The sequence below is a fragment of the Tauraco erythrolophus genome, chromosome W (assembly GCF_009769465.1).
Source record: "Tauraco erythrolophus isolate bTauEry1 chromosome W, bTauEry1.pri, whole genome shotgun sequence".
NCBI classification, from domain to species: Eukaryota; Metazoa; Chordata; class Aves; order Musophagiformes; family Musophagidae; genus Tauraco; species Tauraco erythrolophus.
The window spans coordinates 28,725,829-28,753,682 of NC_141497.1; the positions used below are offsets into that span (position 1 = coordinate 28,725,829).

At 42.0% G+C, this 27,854-nt stretch overlaps 1 long non-coding RNA gene across 3 annotated transcripts; it reads left to right on the top strand.

The window, feature by feature from the left end:
- The first annotated feature begins 2,018 nt into the window (after nucleotides 1-2,018).
- On the top strand, nucleotides 2,019-26,673 carry LOC147526291 (uncharacterized). Of its 3 annotated transcripts, XR_015222957.1 has the most exons (5): nucleotides 2,019-2,108; nucleotides 2,914-3,962; nucleotides 4,759-4,826; nucleotides 15,712-15,799; nucleotides 26,211-26,673. It is a non-coding gene; the product is annotated as an uncharacterized LOC147526291 (long non-coding RNA). The 3 variants fall into 3 exon arrangements; XR_015222956.1 differs by lacking the exon at nucleotides 15,712-15,799 and having other exon boundaries at nucleotides 26,211-26,672; XR_015222955.1 differs by lacking the exons at nucleotides 15,712-15,799; nucleotides 26,211-26,673 and having other exon boundaries at nucleotides 4,759-5,356.
- The last annotated feature ends 1,181 nt before the right edge of the window (nucleotides 26,674-27,854 follow it).

A 27,854-nucleotide genomic window follows, 5' to 3' on the forward strand; every position in this document is an offset into this window, starting at 1 on the left:
TAGCACCATATAGCCAATACTGAGGTATTCCCAACTCTCGAGCTTGATGCCACAAATAAGCTCGTTCTTTATTATTTTGGAATTTTTTTCTCAGATTTATATTGTGGAGTGTTAAGTTGGTGGACTTGATGTGTATGACCTGTAGTTTTTTCTGGGGACGTATTAACCCAGCCCATTCGGTGCCCGTGATTAATTATGTCTTGTACAAATTCACTCCAGAAGATTTGCATTGCTCTCAATAGTAGTTTGCAAATGATCCTGTATATTTGCCACAAACATTTTCAGACTACTATCAGGGAAACCACGAATTAGGGGTGTTAATCGTGCTGGATCAATGGGAGCCAACATCGGGGATCTTATTGTCAGATCCCTCTCATGCATTGCTTGTATGCGTGCAGCCTTTTGCACCGAGGAAGCCAAATCAGAGAATCCCTTGGTGGTAATTGCCAGTGGATCGCCTCTCTCCTGAGGATCTATACCACCTACCCAGTATGCCACTTGTGCAGTTAAGGAATAATAATGACCTCCAAGCATAGTGGTTAAAAACACACCAGGACCCCAAAAACCTCCTGCTTCCTCCTCACTTAGTAAAATCCAATCCCCCCTCCCCCGTAAGGGAGACTGGCCACACATATTCAGTTTCTGACTCCTCTGGGCATCTGGAGTATCTTTCTTGTAACTTTACCAATTCAGCAGGGGACCAGGGGACTGTTTGCAGAGTAGTGTGAACCTCGTCATCATTATCAGCAAAAGATTCGGTCTTAACTAATGGTCTTAAAGGAAGTGGCTGAGAGTTGAGATCGGGAGTCCTCATGATTTATTATCGTCATCATCATACCAAATGTCCCCATCCCAAATCTCAGGGTCTGTATATTATACTGATTTATGGATATGTCTGACTGAAACAGAGGATTGTTTTTCCAGCAACTCTCTCTCTCTGTGCTGTGTTGCAGTGAGCAGAGTTTTAAGGTGGTCCACTTCTGATTTAAGATGATCATTTTTAGTTACAAGTTTATCATTTTCAGTCATAAGTTTATAATTTTCAATCAAAAGTTTATCAACCTGGTTTCCCAGTTTTTATTTTGTCTCTCAAAGACTAATGATGATTTCAGTGTCTCATTTTCTGATTTTAAAGCAATATGCTCTACATCTGCAATTGGTTCAGAGGAGACAGATCTTTAGCCTCTTTCTGCACACAAGATAAACAGGCTCCAAGCACTGCACAAATAACTCCTTTACCTATTTTAAATCGCTGCTCAGCCTGACATTTTTCAATGCATTCTACCACTTTCTCTTCATCCTTCCAATACTTTTGAGCCCACTCCTTCCCAGCTTGGGAAGGGGCACATTTATGTTTTTGCAGCAGTCCTGCCGACTACACCAATTTTACTGTCACGAGCATATGTAATAAAATTTATCATATATATATAAAAAAATATAATTTTCTGGAAACTCCATAATTGATACAGAGAGTATAAGGGGTTTGGCCCATTGCGCTGCCCGTGAGGTCCCTGAATAGGTTAGGCGAACACCCTCCGACTTAGCGGGCTGCCCGGGGGGGCAGGTGGGTCGGGTACAAGGGTCTCGTCTTTCTTGGGAAGCCGGTAGACTGGTCAAATCGCTCCCTGATCTCTGTTGGTCTGACCTTGTGTCATAACGTGACAGTAAAAAGCTTTGGGGGGGGAGGGGACAATATTCTCCCCCAATTTCTGTTCTTTTTCCACAAGCGCTCAGAGCGGGTCGCAGCGGCTCGTACCGCCAGTCGGGGCTGCCACTGCTTCCCAAGTGCCCGTCTCCTCCTCAGGCTGCTCTCCCGAGCAGCTGCTGGTGCCGGTAAAAGTGACGCTGTAGAGCTGTGCCGCCGCACGGTTAATTACGGCGGCGCTGGAGACTCCCGCGGGTGGGGTGGAGTACGTGCTAGGGATTCCCCAGCTGCTCCGCGCGGAACGTTCGGGATTGTGCCTGTGACATCACAGCAGGGCAGGGTCGCACCCTCGATAATGGTCAGGAAGCTCCGCCCCGGACGCCTGCAGGGTTGCACGGCCGGTTTTGTGAGGCTTGAGCGCGCAGAGGATTGCGGCTCGGAGCGGCGCCATTTTGGGAGTGAGGTGAGCGAGGGGTCTGGGGGTGCGTGTGTGCCGCTCTCGCGTCCGAGGTTCCCACGGTTCTTGGGGGGTGGGAGGGGGCAGCCCCCGCTAGGGGTGGATTGGTGGGGGCGGGCTGGAGGCACCGGGGTCGGAGAAGGAGGCGCGGAGGGGTTGCCTCGTTTCTTCCCCTGCTGCGAGGTGAGGCCCGCCCTCGGGGAGAGCAAGGGGAGCTGCCCCTGGCGCGGTGGCTGGTGCTGCGCGGGGGTGGTGCGGCCGGTGAGTGCCTGAACGCGGTCTGCGGCCCTCCTGGAAGTCAGGGCGAGCACTCACTGCGGGCTGGCGGAGCCGTAACAAAAAGTCTGGTTGGGACCGGGGAGCTGGGGGTCTGCTCGCGCGCTTTACAGGCAGGCGGCCCTGAAGCGGTGAGGCTTCCCTCAGGGCCGCACCGGGGGGGTTCCCCAGGCGGCTCCCGCTGCTCTGTTGTGCTTGTTCTGTGCTTAAGGTCGTTATCCCTGGCCCAGGTCGGTGCCTCTTGTAGATCTATTTATCTTTCCCAATAAAATGAGAAATGCCCCTTTCTGGTTGTTTTTTATTCTCAAAAATTAGAGACAGGAAAACGTTTCACTGATAGGCTGCTTTCTCTGATAAATATGCCTGCTTGCTTTCTTCAGGGTGTGAGTGAATGTTTAACTGAGGCTTCTGTACTGGGGTTTGGCTGCCTGATTGCATATATGTTTGCTTTTTAAGATAAAGATTTATGTACTTGTCTAACGCCAATTCAGACTTCAAAAGGGAGAACTGATTGTTCTGGTTCTCTTTCCCGTAGGCAATTTGGGTTACAAAGAGTCCTGGATATCTGGAGATTTTTACTTCAGCTAGTAGGGAGGATAAAAGGGGAAACCGTCCTGCACCAGTTGCTTCTTGTGAAAAGGGAGAAATATCGGACACTGATCTGGGATTATTTGTCCAAGTGCTTCCTCCTGAAAAGGCTTCTGAAACAATCATTAGGCATCTGAGAAGTGAATTGGGAGTTTGAAGTCATGAGCTTTTTCTTTTTAGCAGTGCAGAGCACCTCACCCTTGGATGCTTTTGTCCACGTGGCATGGATACAAGGCTAAATTTATCAAGTTCTGAACATTTCAGCTGCCAAGATAAAAGTGCTGTTTTGCTTTTTAGTTACTTTTTTTCTTCCAAGCAACGTCCTGTCTGAGTCACAGGCGTAACCAGTTTTGTTAACTGGCTCCAGGTTAAAAGCAGCCTGAGTCACTGTGTAGATGTTGCTGAAGAGTTTCATGGCAGATATTTTTACCCTTGTTTTATTTTCTAGATTTTCTGATTGCGAAATGACAAAAGGCTATGAGACCTGTTTTCTAAATTAAGTGTCTAATATAAATTTGTTTATAACTTTTATATTTAATATTTTTGTTGAAAAATGTTGTTGCTAATAAGCAATGTGATGGCATCCAGATAGCTGTTGTTTACAAATGCCTCTGTTAGCCGAAGCTAGGAAATGTTCCTCAGTTCAGATGTGGAATTTGGATTTTTGGCTTCGAAGTTTGTGATGTAAGAAGTGTGTTTATTTTACCTGTAGCTGATGCTTCTTATAGTGAAACGTACATGGAATAGACAAGAGAGGAAGCTGTCAGAGGGGGGAAAAAAAAAGCTTCTTAAGGCAGAGGCTTGGCAAATTTTGGAAATAGCCTTGCAGAATCTACAAGCAAGAAGGACAGGTAGCTGATTTCTGTGAGGTCAAATCTACGTCAAACAGCTACGAATGTAATATTGATAAGAACCCTGGATGTTATTTCAAGGAAAACAAACTGGAAAAACATAAGTCGCGCAGTACTAACACCTTGTGCGGTTCTCTTGGATTAGGTAAGTGTTGTAGTGTTCATAAAATGTTTATTCAAGTGTAAATTGATTTATCAGTAGAATGGTTAAATCAGTAACATTTGCTGCCTAGAGGATGTTGGATTTTTTTAGAGAACGTTGAAATGAGCTTGCAGAATCTAATTTTTGCTTTCCTTTTTTAATAATTAATGGAATATTTTTAAGAATTTGAAGAATACATGTATTACTGCAAATAGAAATTTTTAAGTATGAGTGTGATTTTTCTGGGAGATTAAAAAAATATGTACTGAATCTGTAGGTAACTTATCCTTCATGTTAATATTGTAATCTCAACAATGAGCTGTTATACTTATTGAACAAGTCTGCTGGACAAGACTGAGGCAAGTCTCAGTCTTTCCACTTGCATTAGACATTTTTGCAGTATGAAGGTACTGATAACGTAGCATTGCTTTTTTTTTTTTTATTTCTTTATTTCCTTCCACTGTTCTTTGTCACTTATGGAAGCCAGATATTTATTACCAAAATTAATTTACTGCCTATGCAAACTGTCTTTTTAATGTGTTGATATTTTAAGGTTGGGTTCAGAGTAATTTCCTATTCTGTGATGGGAATGAATGAGTCTGGTTTGAAAGTATACCATAACAAACTCCCCCTACCTTTTTGGAAGGATCCAAACCAAAATATAGTGGTGAACTAACCAATTATATGTGTTATTGTTTGATGTATTGCTTCCTCCTTCCCTCTGTAGTGGTTAAACGTTTCTGAAGATAGATATATTTTAAATGTTGAAATCAATGTATTTACAATTTTTTTTTTGTAGGTTTGCTTTCAGCTGAATTACTACTGCCTCAAAGAAAATTAAGATGGACAGAACAATTTAATTCAGAAGTTAGTGGTAATTTTACTTTCTCTCCTCCCTACCCCACTTTGATTATTCATAAAGTTTTAAATAATTAAAGCATTATTGGGTAGACTGTAAACTGCGTGTCTGGTAGAGGCGACACATTTACCTTAGTTGTGACCTTTTCCAAATTTTTTCAGAGCTTCTGCAATGCTGAAGTATTAGTAATAGTGAGCTAATTTAAAAAAAAAATATTTTATCTAAGGGCACTGCAAAGATGTTTTGTAAGATGGCTTGTGTTAAAGCCTTGTAGAACAGTAATTTTAAGCATGTGAAACTGTCTAAAGATTACTACAGTGTGTTTTGGTTGTTTGTGGGGTTCCCCCCGTAACTTGTTATTTTGACCATAAATGAAAGACATGCACCTAAATAAGTATTTTAAATTCTTAGGCTCACTGAAGTATTTCTGTTCTGTGTGTTGTCTTGTCAGTATCTAAAAGTTGATTTAGCTTCAGTATTTTGCTTTCTTTGAATGGCTTTGCTGTTTTGTTATTTTAACTTCTATTTCAATTTTGCTGTTTTGTTATTTTAACTTCTATTTCAATTTTGCTGTTTTGAAAAGATGGAAACTGTGGAACATGAATAGGAGTCTATTGCTGTAATCTCTCCTGACTGTGGCTTGGGGCTCTTCTACATAGAGTCTCAGTAAGGTTGGGATTGACTTAATGAACTGAGCCACACCTAAAGGAACCAAACTAACAGAACAGAATTATCTTCCTCATTCTTTTAGTTTGCTTGAAAATACTTGGTAAATGGGAAGAATTCAGGTGTGAGTGGCCATTTCATTAGATTTTTGTCATATTATGTTTATGGCCATATAATAAAGTACTTGCTGCTTAAATCATAGAAAAAGTGATGTCTGTCTTTTTTCAAGCTATTAACTTTCAGTGCTATGAGGCACTTTTACCTCTTGACAAGAGGTTGTCCTGGTTTTCGGTCTTATGACATGTCAGGGTATGAGAAGTGTATGGGATCAAATGGTAACAGTCAATTTTTTTAACCATAAACCTTAACTTTTAACCTCTCTTCAGGTTTTCACTGAAATCAAGGAACTGCATTCCTTCCACTTACTATTTTGGGTGACATCTTTATCTGGACTCTTTCTCTTCTGGATGTTTTGAAGAGTTTGCTTTTTAACTTTACTAAATTAACTCTTTCTTTACATCTTTCTGATTGCTGGTAGGATAATTCTTTTTTTCTTTTCAGTGTGTTTGCACTTGGGAAGTGCAGTTGTTCTTATTCATATGCATATGTATTTGACACATTCAGGCATGTTTTACAGCTGTGCTCTTGTACCCTAAGCAAAATTCATACTTGAGTGAGGACCATTGAGGAGAAAATGCCTAGCATGCTGGTCCACTCTAATTCCTTCTTTAGGTTTTTATTTGTATAATGCTGACAGTCTAAGTGGTTCGCAGACAACTATGAAGATAAGATCCTTGCCCCAGAGAGCTTATACTTTAAACCTTGATGTAAACATAGCTTTTTTTACTGGAATAACTGTCAGCAACTTGGCTCTGATGCGTTTATTTTGGTAGAATCCTAAAATGGGTACATTTGTATTGAGAAATTGTCTTGAATGGTGTAGGCTGCTCTGCTGTGTGAAAACACTGGTGGAAGCTTTTAAGAGTAAGCAGAGTTTAGACTTGCAGCAAAGCTTAAGTGGAATTAAATCTGTAAAATGATGTAGGGAAATTGTGTAGATATTTAGCTTTGTTAGTACTTCACAAGCTAATGTACTTTAAGCTCTTTTTTTTCTTCCATTCTAGTGAGATTCTTCTGTTAAAAATGTATGGATAAAACAGTTTCACAATGATACTTTATCAGTAACTTCTGGGGAAGTTGCTCTTAGTTCTTTACTTTTTAGTACTAGGAGTAAATTCTGTCCTGCAAGGAGAACTATTTGCAGACCATATTATAAACAAATTTGAATGAGACTTGGCATGCTTTTTGTTTTGGTTTTTGTTAATGTGTGATTTTGAGCAGTAGTATTACACAGTGACTGATGATAATGCTCTATGTGGTGCTATCAACTCTTCCACAATCATCTCCTTTCATATTTTGGGTAAACGTGGCCTGGGAAACAGCTGAAATTATATAGAATTGTTTTTCTGCTTTATATGCTCAGAATATTTTAAAACTGCCACCTTTTTCAACTGCTTTTTCTTCAGGTCCTTGTGAAGACTCCAAAGTGCAAAAGCATTCCTGGTGATTTTGTTACATAATGTATGCTGAACTGGGTGGTGATGTTAGTGCACTAACACTTCAGCTTTTGGACTTTGAACCTTGCAGAGGACAAGAGATGACTGTTTATCTTGCTTTCTGCTAAATGATACTATGATACTGCAAGTGTAGGATTTCAAGCAGAAGGAACCTGGCTGTAGTTTACCTTAAAATATGAAGTTATTCTGTGTTACAAAATAGTTAGCTTTTTTTAATTTACATTTTGGTGCAGTGCAAGAAGGAAAAACTTTTTTGGATAAAAGTGATGATCAAGGTATTCTAAGCACTCTCATTAACTTTGGCTCTTTCTGAAACATTTTCTAAAAGATGTTTTGATTTTTGTGGCAATAATATTTGATTCACAGAAGTGATGTGAACCATATCTATATACAGAAAGGGGACCATACAATAAGGAACAGTGGCTGGGATTTTTAGAACACCAGTGTCCCACCAAGTCTGCTGACATTCTAGATCCTTATGCAAAACAAAGGTAGTGAGTGCACTTTAGTCGATTCATCCTCACATAAGGAACTTGAGCCCTAAGTAGAAATGAAAGTGGATTTTTCTTAGGTGTTTTTGTTTGTTTTTGTTAAGTCACTGTAAAGCTAGGTTTTAGGACTCTCTGTACTAGAGAGCGTGTTGGTTTTTTATGGCTAAAAAATTGACTGTTACAGTTTGATTCCATACACTTCTCATACCCTGGCATGTCATAAAACTTTTGGAGGTGTTCAAATTTGACAGAGGACTTCATCTCATCCTCAGTGTTCTGCAGGAAGCCTTAGTTCTCATACTTTTTTTTTTTAAAGATGAGGCAAGAAGGTAAATTAAAAAAATGAATGGATATTTTCTTCCTCATTGTCCACTGTTAGAATACTCATCAGAACAGTTCTGTATTGGATGGTGAGGACAGTGAGACTAAAACTGGAGATTTTACTTGCTCTACAGTAGCACAGTTGAGAAAGAAGAGGCTTCAACCAAATTGTTCAGAACTTCTTAATGTCTGTTGAACCAGTGGGAGAGAAGACCTTTAAAGGTTCAACTCCCTTTCCTTTTATTGGAAGTGTGAGTCTTGAACAATGAATTTTAGAGAACTAAAGAACTTGATAGAATTACCATATCCAAACTTAACCTTGTTTGTAAATTATCATATGTCCATAAACCCTCTTCTACACTGAAATGTAGTGAGGGGGCAGTGTGCACATTTTCCTTTCAAAGTGTTAAAAGGTTGATTGTAAAGATTGAAGCTTATTCTTTTGTTGTGACTGTGCGTTTACATGGAGAGAAAATAAGGAAAGTAAATAATCTTTAGTTCAAGTAGTTATTATGCTTTTGCAGCAATTTGTGATCAGTAGAAATGTTTCCATTTTCAAAAACTTCGTAAAGCTTGTGTTAGGGTTTGAATATTCTTTTCTTGTTTATTAACATACAAATTTTGGATAGCAAAAGAACAACTTGAAACTAGCTTGTTTTGCTTTGTTCAAACTAAATGAATGACAGAGTAAGGAAGATCTCTAATAAGCTGTGTTTTTGAAGGGAAATAAAAGTTGAGATGTATAGGGTTTAAACAAAAGTATTATTTAAAGCTTACACTTGCCAACTTTACTTCAAATTAGTGCTACTCTTGACTAGAGATAACAGGGAAGGATGTTTTATCACAAGAAATTTTCAGTTTAAAAGAAAACATGGGGTGTGTGTGGGTTTTTTTTTTGTGGCAGAAGGAAAAATACTTTTGATGGAGTAGGTTATTTTAATGGCCTGTTTGTTTGAGAAAAATCCGGAACATTTCTGTTTATGAAGAAGAGAGACTGTATGGTCTGATGGTTAGGATTTGAGCATATAGTTTCTTTGCCTAATTCAGAGCAAAACTTTATAGTTCTATGGCTGATGCTAAATAGATGAAGTAAACATTTGAAGCTGGCCCAAGATGGGAGAACTGAAGGGTCAATTTATTCTGTAGCTCTGTTATTCCAGAGTTACTCTGTTTTAATGAGAACTTTGCCTACTGATGATGCTTCTTCAGGAAAAAAAAATACCTTGGCAAATAGCTTTCTCTTTGTTGTCATGAAATGCAGTGCAGTTGGTATTTGACATATCTCTGATAGTGAACATTCAGTTTTAATTCCCTCATAGAAAACTGTGTGCCTCCCTTCCCTTATTGTCGATGGCTGCTCTTTTCTAAGATGTCATACAGAATTGCTTATTGGGCCTCTCTGAAATTCATATATGCTTGGTTTGTCTTCCTGACTTAATAAGGATGTGATACACTTGCTGTAGCTCATTAACAAGGAAGCAAAGCAGCAACAGACTTGAGAAACTAATGTATAACCTTTTATTTTTCCACTGTCATAACACTATATTATATTTTAATTCTGATGGCTTACAACCTTCTTTTACCCCATTTATAAATTTTATACTAAAAATTATGATGACAAGGTGAGAGTGTGTTATCAAACAAGTGTGTAGCTGAGGGGTGGAGTTTAGGTTCTACATGCAGTTTGTGGTGTGCTGTACTTATGCTAATAGTAATCTGTGAGGCAGTAGGTAAAAGGGTATATGCCACTTAGATATGCGTATGTGCTAATTTTAGATTTTATGAAAACTATGTATGTGCATATGTCCATTTGCTTTTAACGTTTATTCTGTTCATTGATTTCTCTATGCAAATCAATAGATTGAAGTTCTAAACTGGTCTTCAGGGAGCATCAAGAAATTTGAATTTGTGTGTCCTTTCTAACTTTGGGAATTCATGTCTTGAAGCTTTTTTATTTATTTTTTTTTTCTGTTAATAACTTTACTCCACTCACAAGCTTCAAGTATTCATTCCTACCTATTTGTTAGAAGATTAAAATAAAAGGCAATATAAACTCAATCTCTGAAATACCTAGTGTCGCAGTAACTGCTTCCTGTAAAATAATTTAGGCTATCCACAGAGTGGAGAAGTATAGAAGCTGAAAATGCAGAACTATTTTTCCTTGTCTCTAGTTTCTGGTGAGATGGGTTCAGCTGACAGGGATTTTTTTTTTTTGTAATTTTTAGTGTTATTTTAAAATTTGTTAGACAAATTAGTGTAGGTAGTTCAGACAAATAGTGTTATTAAATGTATCTCACCAACAATAATGTAATCTGTCTTAAATATTGAAGACAGCTTTCTGGGCTAGGGAAATATTTTTATTTTGTACACTGAAGAGACCTTCCTGAAGTTGGATCTGTTCAATACCAATGGAACTGTCTTTCCTCTGCCAGCTAAATACTGGTTAGACAAGTTAAATTACATGCCCTTAAAATTGGGTGGGGACAGTCTCTGATCTCATGTCCTTGTCATCTTAAAATTCTGTGCTTTTTTCTCCACCCTCAGTGGAAGAGGTTGGGAACACTTAAATAAGATATACATAAGTTCATGGGGCCTGACAGGATGCACCCATGAGTGCAGAGGGAGCTGGCCAATATCATTGCAAGGCCATTCTTGATTATCTTTGAGAGGTCATGGTGATTGGGAGAGGCTCTTGAGTACTAAAAAAGAACAAATGTCAATCCTGTCATCAAGAAGGGTAAGAAGGAGGATCCAGGGGACTACAGGTTGATTAGCCTCACTTAAGTCCATGGGAAGGTGGTAGAGCAACTAATCCTGGAAACCATTTCCAAACGCATGAAGGACAAGAAGGTGAGTGGGAGCAGTCAGCATGGCTTTATGAAGGGATTATCATGCTTAACCAAGCTAGTAGCCCTCTACAATGAGGTGACTAGCTTGGTAGATGAAGGGAGTAATGGATGTTGTTTATCTTGACTTCAGTAAGGCTTTTGACACTGTCTTCTGTGACATTCTCATAGAGAAGCTGACAAAATATGCGTTAAGAGAAGTGAACAATGGGGTGTATCAAAAACTGACTGAATGACCAGGCCCAGTCTGTCAGGATTGTGATCAGTGGCACAAAGGCCATTTGAAGGAAGTCATTAGTGTTGTACTGCCAGGGTTCAGTACTGGAGCCAGTACTATTTAACATCTTCATTAATGACCTGGATGATGGGGCAGAGTTTACCCTCAGCAAGTTTGCAGATAATACAAAATGGGAAGAGGTGGCTGATACACTAGATGTTTGTGCTACCATTCAGAGGAACCTGGACAGGCTAGAGAACTGGGCAAAAGATCCTCATGAAGTTCAGCAAAGGGGGAAATGTGAAGCCCTGCATCTGGGGAGTAGTAGCTGCATATGCCAGCACATGCTGGGAGCTGACCAGTTGGTAAGCAGCTCTGCGGAAAAGGACCTGGGGGATCCTGTTGGACAACAAGCTGACTATGAGCCAGCAATGCATCCTCACAACAAAGGAGGCCAACAGCACCCTGGACTACATTAGGAAGAGTGGTGCCAGTAGGTCAAGGGGAGTTCATCCTTCTCTACTTAGCACTGGTGAGGCCATGTGTTGAGTGCTGTGTCCAGTTATAGGCTCCTTGGTACAAGAAAAATATGTATGTAGTGGAGTGAATCCAGCAAAGGGCCACGAAGTTGATTAAGGGACTGGAGCATCTTTCCTATGGGGAGAGGCTGATATTCTTTTTGATTTTCTAAGGAAGTACGAGTTGATTCTCAATCTTTCAGAAGGCTCTATGGATGTTATATTTTAATTTTTCAGAAGATGCTTTCTAGGTTTAGAATTAGTAAGCCATCAAAATCATATTTTTCTCATGTAAAATTTTGTGAAGATGAAAAGGATGAGGGAGACTTTGTTAATGCTATTGACAGGACTACAGACTGTTGAGATGAGTAGACAGTATGCCTTAAAAAGGATGTTACAAGATAGCAATGTTTCATTACAGGATGATACTTAAAGTTCATAACCTTGTCTGTGATAAATTGAAATTGTCAGTCTGACCTTGGTGACGGCCAAAGTCATGGAACAGGTTATCTTGAGTGCTATTAATGAGCACATACAGGTTAACTGGGTGATCAGGCCCAGTCAACATGGGTTTATGAAAGGCAGGTCTTGCCAATCAAACCTGATCACCTTCTATGATGGGGTGACCCGCCTGGTTGACGAGGGAAGGGCTGTGGATGTAGTTTTCCTTGACCTCAGTAAAGCCTTTGATACAGTTTCTCATAGTGTTCTGGTGGAGAAACTGGTAACTGCTGGCCTGGATAGGCACACCCTCCTTTGGGTCAAAAACTGGCTGGATGGCCGGGCCCAAAGAGTGGTGGTAAATGGGGCTAAATCCGGCTGGAGGCCGGTCACCAGTGGGGTTCCCCAGGGCTCAGTGCTGGGTCCAGTTCTGTTTAACATCTTTATCAATGACCTGGATGAGGGGATTGAATGCACCCTCAGTAAATTTGCAGACGACACCAAGCTGGGAGGCTGTGTCGATCTGCTCGAGGGTAGGGAGGCCCTTCAGAGGGATTTGAACAGACTGGATCGTTGGGCTGAGGCCAATGGCATGAGCTTTAATAAGGCCAAGTGCAGAGTCCTTCACTTGGGGTATAAAAACCCCAAGCATCGCTATAGGCTCGGGGAAGAGTGGCTGGAGAGCTGCCTGGCGGAGAAGGACCTGGGGGTGTTGGTTGACTACCGGCTTGATATGAGCCAGCAGTGTGCCCAGGTGGCCAAAAAGGCCAATGGGATACTGGCGTGTATCAAGAATAGTGTGACCAGCAGGAGCAGGGAAGTGATCCTGCCCCTGTACTCGGCACTGGTGAGGCCGCACCTGGAATATTGTGTCCAGTTTTGGGCCCCTCGCTTTAAGAGAGATATTGAGCTCCTGGAGCGAGTCCAAAGAAGGGCGACTAAACTGGTCAAGGGGCTGGAAAATAAAACTTATGGGGAGTGGCTGAGGGAGTTGGAGCTGTTTAGCCTGGAGAAGAGGAGGCTGAGGGGAGACCTGATTACAGCCTACAAATACTTGAGAAGGGATGGTGGGGAGGTGGGGGAAGGTCTCTTTACATTAGTGTTGGGTGACAGAACAAGAGGAAATGGGTATAAGCTTAGTCAGGGGAGATTCAGGTTGGATGTTAGGAAGTATTTCTTCTCTGAAAGGGTTGTCAGCCACTGGAATAGGCTGCCCAGGGAGGTGGTTGAGTCCCCATCCCTGGATGTGTTTAAGAATAGGGTGGATGATCTACTTAGCAATATGGTTTAATGGGGATTAGGGATGGTTGGACTCCATGATCTCTAAGGTCTTTTTCAACCTAGGAATCTATGAATCTATGAAAAGTTGTGTTGTTGAGACATTCCTCCTATAATCTGTAATGGCTGTGGACGTGGGAAAATAAAAGGTAGGATTACATGGTTTTTACGCTTGAGTCACAAAATTGTTATAGTATTTATAGTTAAATATATTAAAAATGTGATACTGAATGTATTTCCTCTAGTTAGAGCTACTTAAACCATTGAAAACAAAAAATAGTCTCAAAAAATCACAGCAGTTAAATGTGAGTGCATATTACCTTATGCTACAGTCCTTTCAGGAATCTGTACTTTTAATAATCAGGCTCATTTTTTATTTGACCTGTTCATAGAAAATAAAACATGCAACTGAAATTCAGAATACTTCAACTGCTTCCTCTGCTCTCTTGTCCTTGAAATAGCCCAGATCATTCCCTCTCCTCAGCTCTTGCATCCACTTAAGCAGCCAGCGTGGAGATTCCCTTGAGAGGAATTCTTATGGGAATCACTTTTCCAACTCCTGAAGAGTATTATATGCTTCCGGAGATGCTGTTTGGTTATTTTTAGTTTTGTGTGAGTAGACAGAGAGAGAGGATTTCTAATGCTAGAAAGATCTGATGAATGGAAGTGAAGCTAGAAGGAATTGTGGATAAAGGATCATCTTTATAATGGAGCAGAAGTGATCACTTAAATTAATTTTTGTGTAACCAGTTTATTCTAGACCTCAGTATCCTTTGTTTTCTTGATGATATGTTTAAGGCCAGGTTGGAGACATTTGTAAAGGAAAATTACTATTGTTCCACTGTGTTAGCAGGAGCAGTGCAGGACATGTTATGTGAATTTCTAGTATATGAAGGAAGTCAGGTTAGATCATAAGGGTTCCAGTGTTTGAGTTGGAGACTTGGGCTTTTTGTTTTAAAGCTTTGTCAGTTATAATTGTTTCCAGCATTTTATAGATGCCTGGCATGGAAACAAAAAAGTCTAGATCTGTCTACTTGCCTTATCTTTTTACTCCATGGCTTTTGCCAGCACAACTGCTTCCTGGTTTAGTGCTGCAGCTAAGTGAGTTAATAAATGCACTCGATTCTGCCTGTAGTGACTCTACAGTTACTCTGTCTATAATGAGTCTGGTATGTGCCTGTTGCTCACCACCTTCGGCTGCGGCTCCATGGCAAGTTGTTGCATCTTCTGCAGCCAGGAGGAAATGGCCTGCCTTTTGTAGGAAGGGCCTAAACCTTACTTAATTACATAATTACAAATTCATTCCAGCTGGATGCATCTCCATAATTCCCCCTTTTTGTTTACAAGTTTTTGGAACTTCATGGTGAGCAGAGACCCAGTTCAAATATTTTATTCATTCTGACTCCATAAATTCTCGCTTCCCTCTATCTGTTGGGGTAGTGGCTTTACCTTCTTTGTCGAAGGAATTCTCGCTCTGGTGAGGGAGTCACAGTCTCTTTATTCTTCGATCATGTTGGGGTCACCAGATGTTGCTCACCACCTTCAGCTGCAGCTCCACAGCAGGTTGTTGCATCTTCTGCAGCCAGGAGGAAATGGCCTGCCTTTTGTAGGAAGGGCCTAAACCTTACTTAATTACGTAATTACAAATTTGTTCCAGCTGGATGCATATCCATATGTGCCTGCACTGTATTCACTTTTTTTTGGCGTTACGCAGAGATATGAGCTGGACTAAAAGATGCTTGCTAGGATTCTGCAGTATGCTTAGCCTATAATGCGCTCTCTCATGCTTCACTAGTGGTTAGAAAGTACTGCCATGTATTGCCAATTTGCCTATTTGGTGAAATTGTTCAGGAGTGAAGGAGGGTGAAATTTGTAACTGACATAGTTGTGGTGGTGGTAGGTCAGTAATTTAGGACATATGGTATGAGAATGAGTAAGCATCCTATGTGGTGTTTGTTGTTGTTGTGGTTTTTTTTTCCTCCTGTTTCTCCCCCCCCTTCTTCCTGGTAAACATAGGGGGCAAAAAAAGATATTTTTTAAAAAAAATGTATTTTTACTGCAAGAAACTACAAAAAGCTTATTAAAATGTGAGAAATTGTTTGTTAAACCTAAGATGTATTCCATAACACTGTTTTGGATAGCTCGTTCAACTGGATCTCCTTGATCTATGTATTTTTATGCCCGTTTTATGTGCTAACTGCATGGAGGTTTTCAGCTTACAAACAAACTTTGCAAACAAAACTTAAATGGTATGCATTTTGGCTGTTGCATTTTTTTTTTCCCAGTAATAGTGAATTAAAGGTTGCAGATAATGTGAAAATTGTAATCTAAGATGAAGCTTGAAGCAGCGCTTTGCTAAAGTAATCTGAAAGTAAATTAATCTGAAAATTCATGAATACAGGGTGTTTTCTGCTTTTGTATCATGTTGAATTCTATCTATGTTATTGCAGAAAAAAAATATCTGATTTATATGTTGTAGTGCCTGGTCTTCACATTTAGAAACTGGTTTTTAAACACTGCGTTGTTTTTAAATTACAGGGGAGAGAGGAGAAAAACTTGCTGGAGGGATGGTATTCTCATATGGTTACCACCTAAGATAGGAAAAACTGGATTAATTATTGCAATGGTATCTTTGTGTACATGCATTGTTACATGTTAAACTCTTCAGTTTAAATTATTATTATCCAACTTAAAAGCATAATAGGAATTGACAGGTTCAAATATTTGTGTTAAGTCTTAAAGTTGTTACAGAATTTTGTTGTTCTGATTTTCAAAGCTATGTGTCTGGCCTAAATCTATTATGACAGGTATCTTCTTGTGATTGTTATAGTGTTTTGGATTAAGACATCTCTTTCCTTGGTGGAATTTACTCCTTTAGATGTTTATAACCACTGTTTAAATACATCTTAGGACCCAATTTTGTGAGGCAAAGCAAGCCCAAGTGGTTTTATTAGACTTTTCTTGTCCCTGATCACTGAAAGAGTTGATTATTGCACTAAGTAAAATTTTAAATTTCTGTGCTGATATTCTAAGTGTGATCTTACTTATATCTCTTTCTGTGATGATTTAAAAAAATGTAGCAGTGCAGGGAAAATTGACTATATTGTTTAACATATGATTTCTTCATTTAATTTGGTAAGCACAAACTAATAATAGTTGGTTTAGTTGCATCTCTTCTTGTTGTTTTTGCAGAATTTTGGGAGTCGACTCTAGCTGTTTTTTCTTAGCCTTTTTGCAGAAGTCTTGATTTCTGATACATGCAGTGGCTTTCTGCTTCCCTTCTCTAGGCATGTGTCCTGGTTTTAGCTGGGACAGAGTTAGCTCTTTTTAGCAGCTAGAAGAGCTCCGTGTTTTGGTTTTACTCAGAGGCTCGCTCTGAGAACGCTGACAGTGCACTGATGTTTGTAGCTGGCACTGAGGTCTCAAGGACTTTTCAGCTGCTGTGTTCTTGCCAGTGTGCAGGAGCACAACAGGATAGGGGGGAGCGTAGCTGGGACAGAGGGGCCACGATTCCCCTTGTGATTTGTAGTTGAACTTAGGATTGAGGGCCAAACTGGCCAATTAGTATTCCATATCATGCAGCGTCGTGCCCAGTATAAAAGTGAGGATCAGCTGGAAAGAAGGGCTTTTTGCCCTTCCAGGACTCTCACTTTCGGACTCTGAGTTCTCTCTCTCTCTCAAGGAGTGGTGAGCAATTACACTGTACATCACTCGTTTGTATATATTTATCCTTGTACATATATGTAGTGGTAGTAGTAAATCGTTCTTATCTCAACCCACGGGTCTCTTTTCTTTTTCTCCTTTAATTCTCTCCCTCATCCCTGGGGGTGGGAGAGAGTGAGTGAGTGACTGTGTAGGGTTTGGTTGCCAGAGTGGCCTAACCCACGACAGCATGTTACCTCTTTTTCTAAAATAGAGGCAATATATTCAATTTTCCTGAATGATCTTCAGATGAGACAAATAACTTTGTTTAAAAAGTGAGTGTTTCCAGCTGTTTTAAAACTGGTGAAAAATACTTTCTGTCACAAAAGGATGTTATTGACTCAACCATTAAAAAAAACCCACAACAAACCTAACCCAACCTTTTTGGATGTTGGTTAAGCATACTTGCTGCACTGTTGTTATTTCAGCTGCTCATGTGGCTCGAAGTGGGTGACTGAGTTATATTTATCATAGAATGGTTTGAGTTGGAAGGGACCTCAAAGATCATCTAGTTCCAAACCCCCTGCCATGGGCAGGGACACCCTCTACTGCACCAGGTTGCCCAAAGCCTCATCCAACCTGGCCTTGAACACTTCCAGGGATGGGGCATCCACAACTTCTCTGGGCAACCTGTTCCAGTGCCTCACCACCCTCAATGTAAAAAATTTCTTCCTTACATCGAATCTAAATCTCCCCTCTTTCAGTTTAAAGCCATTGCCCCTTGTCCTATCACTACATGCCCTTGTAAAAAGTCCCTCTCCAGCTTTCCTGTAGGCCCCCTTTAGGTACTGGAAGGCTGCTATAAGATCACCCCGGAGCCTTCTCTTCTCCAGGCTGAACAGCCCCAACTGTCTCAGCCTGTCTTCACAGGAGAGGTGCTCCAGCCCTCGGATCATCTTCGTGGCCCTCCTCTGGACCCGTTCCAGCAGCTCCATGTCCTTCTTGTGCTGGGCACTCCAGAGCTGAACACAGTATTCCAGGTGGGGTCTCACGAGAGCAGAGTAGAGGGGCAGAATCACCTCCCTTGACCTGCTGGTCACACTTTGGATGCAGCCCAGGATACGGTTGGCTTTCTGGGCTGTCAGCGCACATTGCCAGCTCATGTTGAGCTTCTCGTCAACCAGCACTCCCAAGTCCTCCTCCTCAGGGCTACTCTCAATCCATTCTCCGCCCAGCCTGTACTTGTGCTTGGGATTGCCCCGACCCACGTGCAGGACCTTGCACTTGGCCTTGTTGAACTTCATGAGGTTCTCACAGGCCCGCCTCTCCAGCCTGTCAAGGTCCCTCTGGATGGCATCCCTTCCCTCCAGCATGTCCACAACACCACACAACTTGGTGTCATCTGCAAACTTGCTGAGGGTGCACTCGATCCCACTGTCCATGTTACCAACAAAGATGTTAAATAGCACTGGTCCCAGTACTGACCCCTGAGGAACACCACTCGTCACTGGCCTCCATTTGGACATCGAACCGTTGAGTGCTACCATCCAGCCAATTCCTTATCCACCGAGTGATCTGTCCGTCAAATCCATGTGTCTTCAATTTAGAGACAAGGATGTCATGTGGGACAGTGTCAAATGTTTTGCGTAAGTATAGGGAGATGATGCCAGTTGCTCTTCCCTTATCCACCAATGTTGTAACCCCATCATAGAAGGCCACCACATTTGACAGGCATGATTTGCCCTTAGTGAAGCCATGTTGGCTGTCACCAATCACCTCCTTATTTTCCATGTGCCTTAGCATAGTCGCCAGGAGGATCTGCTCCATGATCTTGCTGGGCACAGAGGTGAGACTGACTGGCCTGTAGTTCCCTGGGTCTTCTTTTTTCCCCTTTTTAAAGATGGGGGCTATATTTCCCCTTTTCCAGTCGTTGGGAACTTCACCAGACTGCCATGACTTCTCAAATAGGATGGATAATGGTTTATCGACTTCCTCTGCTAGTTCCTTCAGGACCCACGGATGCACCTCATCAGGTCCCATGGACTTGTCCACCTTCAGGTTCTTTAGATGGTCTCGAACCTGATCTTTTACAGTGGGTGGTTCTTCGTTTTCCCAGTCCCTGCCTTTGCCTTCTGTGGCTTGGGCTGTGCAGCTGGAGCTCTTGTCAGTGAAGAATGAGGCAAAGAAGTCGTTGAGAACCTCAGCCTTCTCCATATCCTGGGTAACCAGGTCCCCCATTTCCTTCTGGAGAGGGCCTACGTCTTCCCTAGATCTCTTCAATATATATGTCAGTGATAAAAAGTTTTTCTTGTTGCCCTTGATGTCCCTGGCCAGATTTAACTCTATCAGGGCTTTAGCTTTCCTAATCTGATCTCTGGTTGCTCGGACAATCGCTCTGTATTCTTCCCAGGCTACCTGTTCTTGCTTCCACCCTCTATAGGCTTCCTTTTTGTGCTTGAGTTGGTCCAGGAGCTCCTTGTTCATTCATGCGGGCCTCCTGGTGTTCCTACCTGACTTCCTCTTTTTTGGGATGCACTGGTGCTGAGCTTGGAGGAGGTGGTCTTTGAATATTAGCCAGCTTTCTTGGGCCTCTCTTCCCTCCAGGGCTTCATCCCATGGTGCTCTACCAAGGAGATCCCTGAAGAGGCCAAAGTCTGCTCTCCTGAAATCTAGGGTAATGAGCTTGCTGAGCACCCTCCTTGCCTCCCTAAGGATCTTGAACTCCACCATTTCATGGTCACTGCAGCCAAGGCTGCCCTTGAGCTTCACATTCCCCACCAGCCCTTCTTTGTTGGTGAGAAAAAGGTCCAGCAAAGCACCTCTCCTCGTTGGTTCCTCTACCACTTGGAGAAGGAAGTTATCAGTGCATTCCAGGAACCTCCTGGATTGCCTATGCCCTGCTGTGTTGTCCTTCCAACAGATATCAGGATGGTTGAAGTCCCCCATGAGGACCAGGGCTCGTGAATGTGAGGCTACTCCTATCTGAGAAGGCCTCATCCAATCAGTCTTCCTGTTCAGGTGGTCTGTAGCAGACCCCCACTACTATGTCCCCTGTCCCTGCCCTCCCTTTAATCCTGACCATAAGCTCTCAGTCATCTCCTCATCCCTCCCCAGGTACAGCTCCATACACTCCAGCTGGTCTTTGACATAGAGAGCAACCCCTCCTCCTTTTCTCCCCTGCTTGTCCTGCCTAAAGAGCCTGTACCCTTCTATTCTGACACTCCAGTCATAAGATTCATCCCACCACATCTCCGTGATGCCAATAAGATCATATCCCAACAGACGCGCACACACTTCTAACTCCTCTTGCTTATTCCCCATGCTGTGTGCATTGGCATAGAGGCATTTAAGTTGGGCCCCAAATGAATCTGACTTCCTGGCTGGAGTGGCTGGAATTCCTTTCTTCTGTTCTTCAGGTGCTCTCTGTCTTGATCAAGCTTGATATTACCCCCTTCCCCCTTCAAATCTAGTTTAAAGCCCTGTCAATGAGCCCTGCTAGCTGTTGTGCTGAAACCCTTGTTCCCCTTTGAGAAAGGTGACTCTCATCTGGTGTCAGCAAGCCTGGTGCTGTATGGGCCCCTCATTGTCAAATAAGCTAAAACTGTGGTGATGACACCAGCCACGGAGCCACATATTGATAGACTGGACACATCTGCTTCTTCCAGTGTCACTGCTCACAGCTGGAAGGATAGAAGAAAAGATTACCTGTGCCCCAGATCCCCTTACCAGCTTTCCCAGGGCCCTGAAGTCTCTCTTGATCGACCTTGGACTTCATGTTGCAGCTTCATTGCCACCCACATGGAAGAGCAGTAGCGGGTAGTAGTCTGAGGGCTGTGCCAGGCCAGGAAGTTTCCTAGAGATGTCCTTAACCTGGGCTCCAGGGAGGCAGCAGACTTCCCTAAGAGGAAGGTCTGCCTGGCATATTGGTCCTTCTCTTCCTCTCAGATGGGAGTCACCTATAACTCTTACCTGTCTTTTCTTCCTTGTGGAGGCAGTTGTGATATGGGGGGTAGGCCTTTCTGACCCTGGCAACACCTCTGGTGTAGGTGGACCCTCAGCCACATCATCCATTGACAGGCCTTCCACCTCCAGAGCTTCATACCTGTTGTGCAGAGGCACCTGGGAAGGTGAGGTGGGCAAGGAGGGGGCTCACCTGCCACCCTGAGCACGGACTTGCCTCCATTCATTCCTTTCATTTAAGCTACTGCCTGGTGGGGGGAGGATACAGAGTCTCCTTCATCTTGGTGTTTGTGGGTTTTTTTTTTTGTGGCTCTTCCTGTTTCTTTCTCGTGTTGGACAGAGCCTGACACCACCAGTCTCTCTCTTTCTTGGACTCCCTGATGCTCCTTTACCTTTATGTTTCCTCTTAGCTCTGTGACCATGCTGAGCAGATCATCCACCTGGTCGCACCTCCCACAGCTGTTCTCACCGCTGCTGTCCCTTACCAGGGAAAGGCTTTGGCACTCCCTGCAGCCTGAGACCTGGACAGGTGCGTCTTTTCATGGGCGCACCTCACACAGCTGCCACATCCCCTCTGTCGAGTGCAGAGGACTTGGCTTTCTGCTGGGTGGATGTCACAGCTGAGCTCCTTCTGAGAGGGTGATGGCCGGCAACTCATCTCACATCTCAAGCTGGCAGGCTGACTGCGCCCTTGCCTGGCAAACTGCTGCGCCATGCTCTCTTTTCCTGCTCTGGTCACAGCGCTCTGCTTGTGCTCCCTAGGCTGATTTTTGTAGGGATAGGGGTGGCTGCTGTTGCTCTGGCAATGCCCAGGCCATGTCAGCATCTCCTGCAAGAACTGGAGGGGGGAGGGGGTCTCTTTGCTCTCTTGGCATTTGTTTGCCTCAGGAAAAGCCTCTAATTATTATTTATGACAAATCTCTTTACATCATTTGGAACCAGCTGTTCATTATTTCTTGGCATTCACTGCTTTATTATTGAAGGATCATACTTCACAAAACTATAGGCTTAAATTTTATGTAGTTGAATATTAGAATAATTGTTGCGTGTTACTTGAAACAAAATGCTTTACAGACTTTTCTCAAATATGCTGCACAAGAAGTAAAATTTAAGAACAGTTGTTTGGGTTTTTTTTCTTTGCTGTAAACTGTTCTGCTATCCACAACACGAGAAAAGATAAATTTTATCTAAAAATTAAATTGTTAACTTTCCCCCCAGTTTATTTACTGAGCATGATGTCATACAGTTATGCAATATCTACTTGGTCAGCTGTCCTGGCTGTGTCCCCTCCCAGCTTCTTGTGCACACTCAGCCTCCTTGCTGGCAGGGCAGTATGAAAAGCTGAAAAGTCCTTGGCTTGTTGCTGAGCAGTGCTTACACTAACTCAATCATCAGTGTGTTATGAACATTATTCTCATCCTAAATTCAAAATACAGCGCTATACCAGCTACTAGGAGGCAAATTAACTCTATCCCAGCTGAAACCAGGACAGCAACATCAGAAAGGTAGCATCTGTAAGAGTATGTATGAAGCCTGGTAAAATATGGTATTGTCAACTTAAAGCTTGGTAGGCTGTGTAGTCTAAAATGTAGGGTTTTTTAAAGAAAAGATATTAATATTTGTCTCTTATTGATCGGCTGTATATTTCTCAATTTAATTATGGATAGGATATTTGTGCCTTTTAGAAGTTAGTGAGTAAATAAGGTTTAATAATGCAAATACTTGATTTTCCTGTGTTTAATTGCCAGACCAATAATATGTACAATCAGATGAGAGAAAGTGTTTTCTTTACTTCAGTGGTGTGGAGATCAGTATCTTTAGTAGTTGATTTTCATGGTAGTATTTAATTGTAAACCTGTGAAATTGGTTCTAAAAATACATTTATGCTTTTGTTATTGTTGTTCTATCAAAATTAGCTTGAAGAATTAGACCTAAAAGAATTTATTTTATGGGCTTATTGAAATTTATAGATATTCTGCTGCTGACTTTGCACTCTGAGTATTATTTAGTTTTGACCCAGGCTTCTTTCTTTATCACTTCACTATACTGTTTTGGAGGAAATGGATTGACTCATCTGACTTAGCAGCACTATCAAAAACTGGTTTTAGAGCTTTTAGTTAGAGAACTGAGAACATGGGGAAGACTTGAATCTGCTTCTAGAATAACTTTTGTGGGAAGAAATACACACCAGTGCTAGTGAGCTGTGGACAAAGTTTGGTTAAAAACACCTTTCCAATCCTTAGATACTTGGTGATCACCAAGTCTCACCTCAGCCCTTGATTTATATGCAAAGGTAAAAGGTAGGGATGTAAGTTAAGAATAAACTTTTTTCATGGCAATTGGATAAATAGTAGTGTTAGGAAGCTTGATTAGTTTTTAGAAAACAGTAAGGCTAATTTATTAAGAAATCATGTTGTTAGTGCTTTTGTTGTCCCATACCTAATAGCTGATTCACCAATAACTTGGTAATACTTTTGTTATGTTCTTATTCAGTATAAACCTAATATCTCCATGTGTTTTTTAAGCTGTAAGTGCCTTGGTCTGAAGATTTTTTTTGTTGTTGTTGTGCTGATCTTCCAGTATTGATACCTGTCTTGGTCCTTTCTAAAAATTTCATGATTCTCTTGCTTGGAGATTAGAACTGTATCTGAGGGAAGGAGGAAAAAAAAAATGTTGTTCTTGCTGTAATCTGTTCACATTTAACTTGCTAATTCTTAATTTAGCATCTCTTGTATTGGTTCATCTGTAAACATATACCCTTTTCTGTTTCTTTACCATTGCTGAACATGATTAATCAGTAAAAATGAACTTGATTCCTGTTAGAAAGATAATCCATTTTTGTGACAGTTCTGTGACTCTAGAACTAACTACTTTTTTTTTAAGTAGTCTGACATAATTGGATTCTTCAGAAAATTTATCTGGAATTTCTTTTGAAGTTAATTTAGAAGAGAGTGTTGGATGACTTCAGTAGAGTAATTTATAACAAGTTATTTGGTTGATAATGTACTTTTAAACTTGTCTCACTATTTAATGATAGTGGATTTTGTGCATCTTACTTTATGTACCTCTGATACCAGAGTTAAACTATAAAAACTTTAGTATGAGCTCACTGCATGAAAAAAGAACCAGCAGCTCAACTAAGTAGTGCAGTTTAACACTTACACATCTGCTGTACTTCTAAAAGGAAGTTGGAATGTTCTCTCCTCTGTCACTGGAAGTCTGCAGTAGTCTAGTTCAGGCCAGAATACAACAATAATTATCAGTTATCAAGTTCAGATTCCACAGCTCTTACTAAAACTTATTCAAATTACAGCAGCTTTAGATTAAAGTGAGCTGCATCTATGCTCACTGACTAACATATCTGCAGTCTTGTGCAGAGATGTGGAATATGCGTTTATTTGGGTCTCCCTGTAAAATGCACGTGGATGTTAATTGTGTTTTCACTAGCTGAATTTGTAATCATGTGTATATCATATTTAAGATACTTTTGAGTAATTGACAATTTTGCAGTATCTAGCTGCAGAGCATGATTCACGTACCCTTATAATTCAGGCAGTTTCATTCATTTCTTTCTGTTCTGTGCTATTGTTCAGCTTCAAGTAATATAGTTTGCATTATCTTGCATTCTCTTGCTTACTGAGAGATGTTTTCCCACCTGTGGAGAGAGCATGGGGTAGAAAAAGTACTCTTGGGTTTTATCTTAAACCATTACCTTCTCCATTTTCAAACTAGAGAATTTTACTGGATTTTGACAGTATTTCTGGACATGTTGTTGTGGTTTTAGGCTGATCCAGCAACTAAAACTCACACAGTCTCTCCTTCTCCAGTAAAGTGGAGAGGAGAAAAAAATAATAAAGGGACTGAGGGATGAGACAAGAACAGAGGGAGCACCCACCAACCATGGTCCTGGGCAAAACAGACTTGAATTTCTTAAAGGCAAAACAATTTATTGATGGTTACTTAAAAGGACAAAGGGAAACAAAACCAGTTACGTGAGAGGATAAAAAGAAACAAAGCCAGATCTTAAAAAAAATTACACCTTCCTCCCCCCCACACCCCCCCCCTCCAGCGGCACAGGGAGCAGGGACTGGGGGAGTGCAGGTCAGTTCATTCCGTGCTGTTACTGCTGCTTCTCTCTTAAAGGAGGAGGAGTCCTTACACCCTTTTCCCCTGCTCCAGTGGATCCCCTACCCACGAGGAAAAATCCACAAACTTCTCCAATGTGAGTCCAGCCCACAGGAAGCAATCCTTCCCCACAGATTGCCCCAGTGTGGGCTTTACCACAGTCTCGGATACTTAGGGAGCTGTAGCCACTCGCTCCTTGTCGTGTGTCCCAACATGACCATCCTCAGGCTCAGGCATCTTCTCTCCACGGGTTGCGAGTGGGTCTCTACTCCACCGAGGCCGTCCTGGTTGCAGGGGGGCCGCCTGCTATCTCACCATCAGCCGCAGGGGAAACTCAGCTCCGGCACACCTTGTCCCGCTCCATCCTCACTGACCTGGTGTCAATGCAGCTGTTTCTCTCAGATCTCAGTCCTCTCCAGGTGAACTCAGCCCAGTGGGCACCCCGGGAGTGGGGTGCCCCCGAGTTCCCCAGCTGGCTCCGCTGCTGCCATTCTCCGTGGGTGGTGCCAGCCCGATGCAGGCAGCTGCCCGGCCGGGAGCCAGGGAGCGGGGGCAGTGCCCTCCTCCCTTCTCTTCTCGCTCCTGAGCAAAGCACCTTTTCCAGTTCCTTTGTCCCAACTTAAATAGGGCAATTCGCAGAGGCGCCCTATTGGCTCAACCCCGAGGGGGATGGCAGTCTGATCCGGTGGCCAGAACCAAGCCTAACCCGGTTCCAAAACCGGGGAGGTCACAGGGAGCAAAACCCCTCTCCTGCCACCAGAACCCCCACCCCCTCCACATCAAACCATGACACATGTAAACACTGTTTTCATTAAATTTAGAGAAAACATGGGGCTTGTGGTGGTCCTGAGCATCTAGTCTTTTATTAAGGAACTTTAATATGGCCTCTAAGATTACCTTTTGGGGACTAATTTGAAAAATCAGCTGCTTCTAGGAAGCTAATGAAATAGCTCTTGGAATCCATTCTATATAGTACTGCAAAATATTTCAATAAGCTAATTTCACCACAGGTTTCTGATCAGACCTTATACAAGATGCTTCATCCTATTTATAAGAGGAAATAAAGGAGTGAATGTTACAGTTGTATTTTCATGATACCTGTGATATATTTGATTAGTGTGACACTTCAGTAATAAAAGGGCAGATGTGATGCTATAAATGAGATGAGGCTAGTTAGATTCTAAAAACAGATCTGTGTGAGAAAATAATACCAGAAAACAGAAGGGAAATAATGATCAAAACACCACAAGTGTAATCCTCTTTTAAGATAAGCATCCAAAAGGTACTTATTTCTTGTTTTTTCCAATTAGAGGGACTTGCCATGAGGTACTGAAGCCTTATTTCAATGATTCGGAGACACTGGACCTAAATGGCGCAGCATGACTTTGCTCCAGCCTGGCTTAATTTTCCTACTCTGCCATCATCAACGAAGGTATGTTCTTTGCTGTTCTTTTGAATAGGCAGTCTTGTTATTAGAGAATTCTAAATGTTGTAACCTCAATCATAGTAAAAATACAAATCTCTATGAATATGTGAAGGGTGATAACATGATATCTAGCAATTCTTGCTGTTGTGATTTAAATAGTTGGATCTTGGTTGTCAAGCTCATACCTCTGGTAGGGATTTTTGCTTGAGCATCTGAGTTCATGGAAAGAAGTATGTGCCTGGACACATTGTCAGAGCTGTTGTTGGATTAAGATTGCCTTCATCAGGAGTTTAAAATGAAGTATAGTATTTTGTGCTAGAAGAACTGAGACGGAGGCATGCACTTCATGTTCTTGCTTCTGATTTTGCTCTGTCCCCTATATGTTTTATAGAAGTGTTGTTCTATCATCTAAGTGATTAAAAAAAAAAAAAAGCTTTTGAGATAGAATCATAGGATGGTTTGAGTTGGAAGGGACCTCAAAGATCATCTAGTTCCAACTCCCCTGCCACAGGCAGGGACACCCTCCACTACACCAGGTTGCTCAAAGCCTCATCCAACCTGGCCTTGAACACTTCCAGGGATGGGGCATCCACAACTTCTCTGGGCAACCTGTTCCAGTGCCTCATCACCCTCAGAGTGAAGAATTTCTTCCTTATATCTAATCTAAATCTACCCTCTTTCAGTTTAAATCCATTGCCCCTTGTCCCATCACTACATGCCCCTGCAAAAAGTCCCTCTCCAGCTTTCTTGCAGGCCCCCTTTAGGTACTGGAAGGCTGCTAGAAGGTCTCCCCGGAGCCTTCTCTTCTGCAGGCTGAACAGCCCCAACTGTCTCAGCCTGTCTTCATAGGAGAGGTGCTCCAGCCCTTGGATCATCTTCGTGACCCTCCTCTGGACTCACTCCAGCATCTCCATGTCCTTCTTGTGCTGGGAACCCCAGTGCTGAATGCAGTATTCCAGGTGGGGTCTCACGAGAGCAGAGTATAGAGGGGCAGAATCACCTCCCTCGACCTGCTGGCCACGCTTCTTTTGATGCAGCCCAGGATGCAGTTGGCTTTCTGGACTGCAAGCGCACATTGCCGGCTCATGTCTGAAATGGATCTTCAGTTGCTGGTGGGATGCTTGCTACTACTGGTAGTGTGTAGCGCTTTCAAATATTTGTACGTTCTCACTGTGGTTATTTCATCTAGACTACTATTACTCACTTTATACAATGGGACAGCTTGAAAACAAGAAATAGCAATCTCTGGATCATTAGGATTTATAAGTATTCTAGGAAGTCTTGAATATGTCTATCTAATATAAATGTTTATTTTTTTCTGGCCTATCCTACTCTTTCTTAATTTGAGTGAATGCAGAAGCAGAGGCAGCACTGGATATTTCAAACTCCTGTCATCTGTTTTATTTCCTTATTTGTAGACCTGTTGTCTTCATTATAATCTTTTGAATGCAATATTCATATCTGCAGCTATGAGAGTGGCATTGCCTTGCTTTAACGTATTTATGTGAGTTTCTTGCTGTCTTTCATG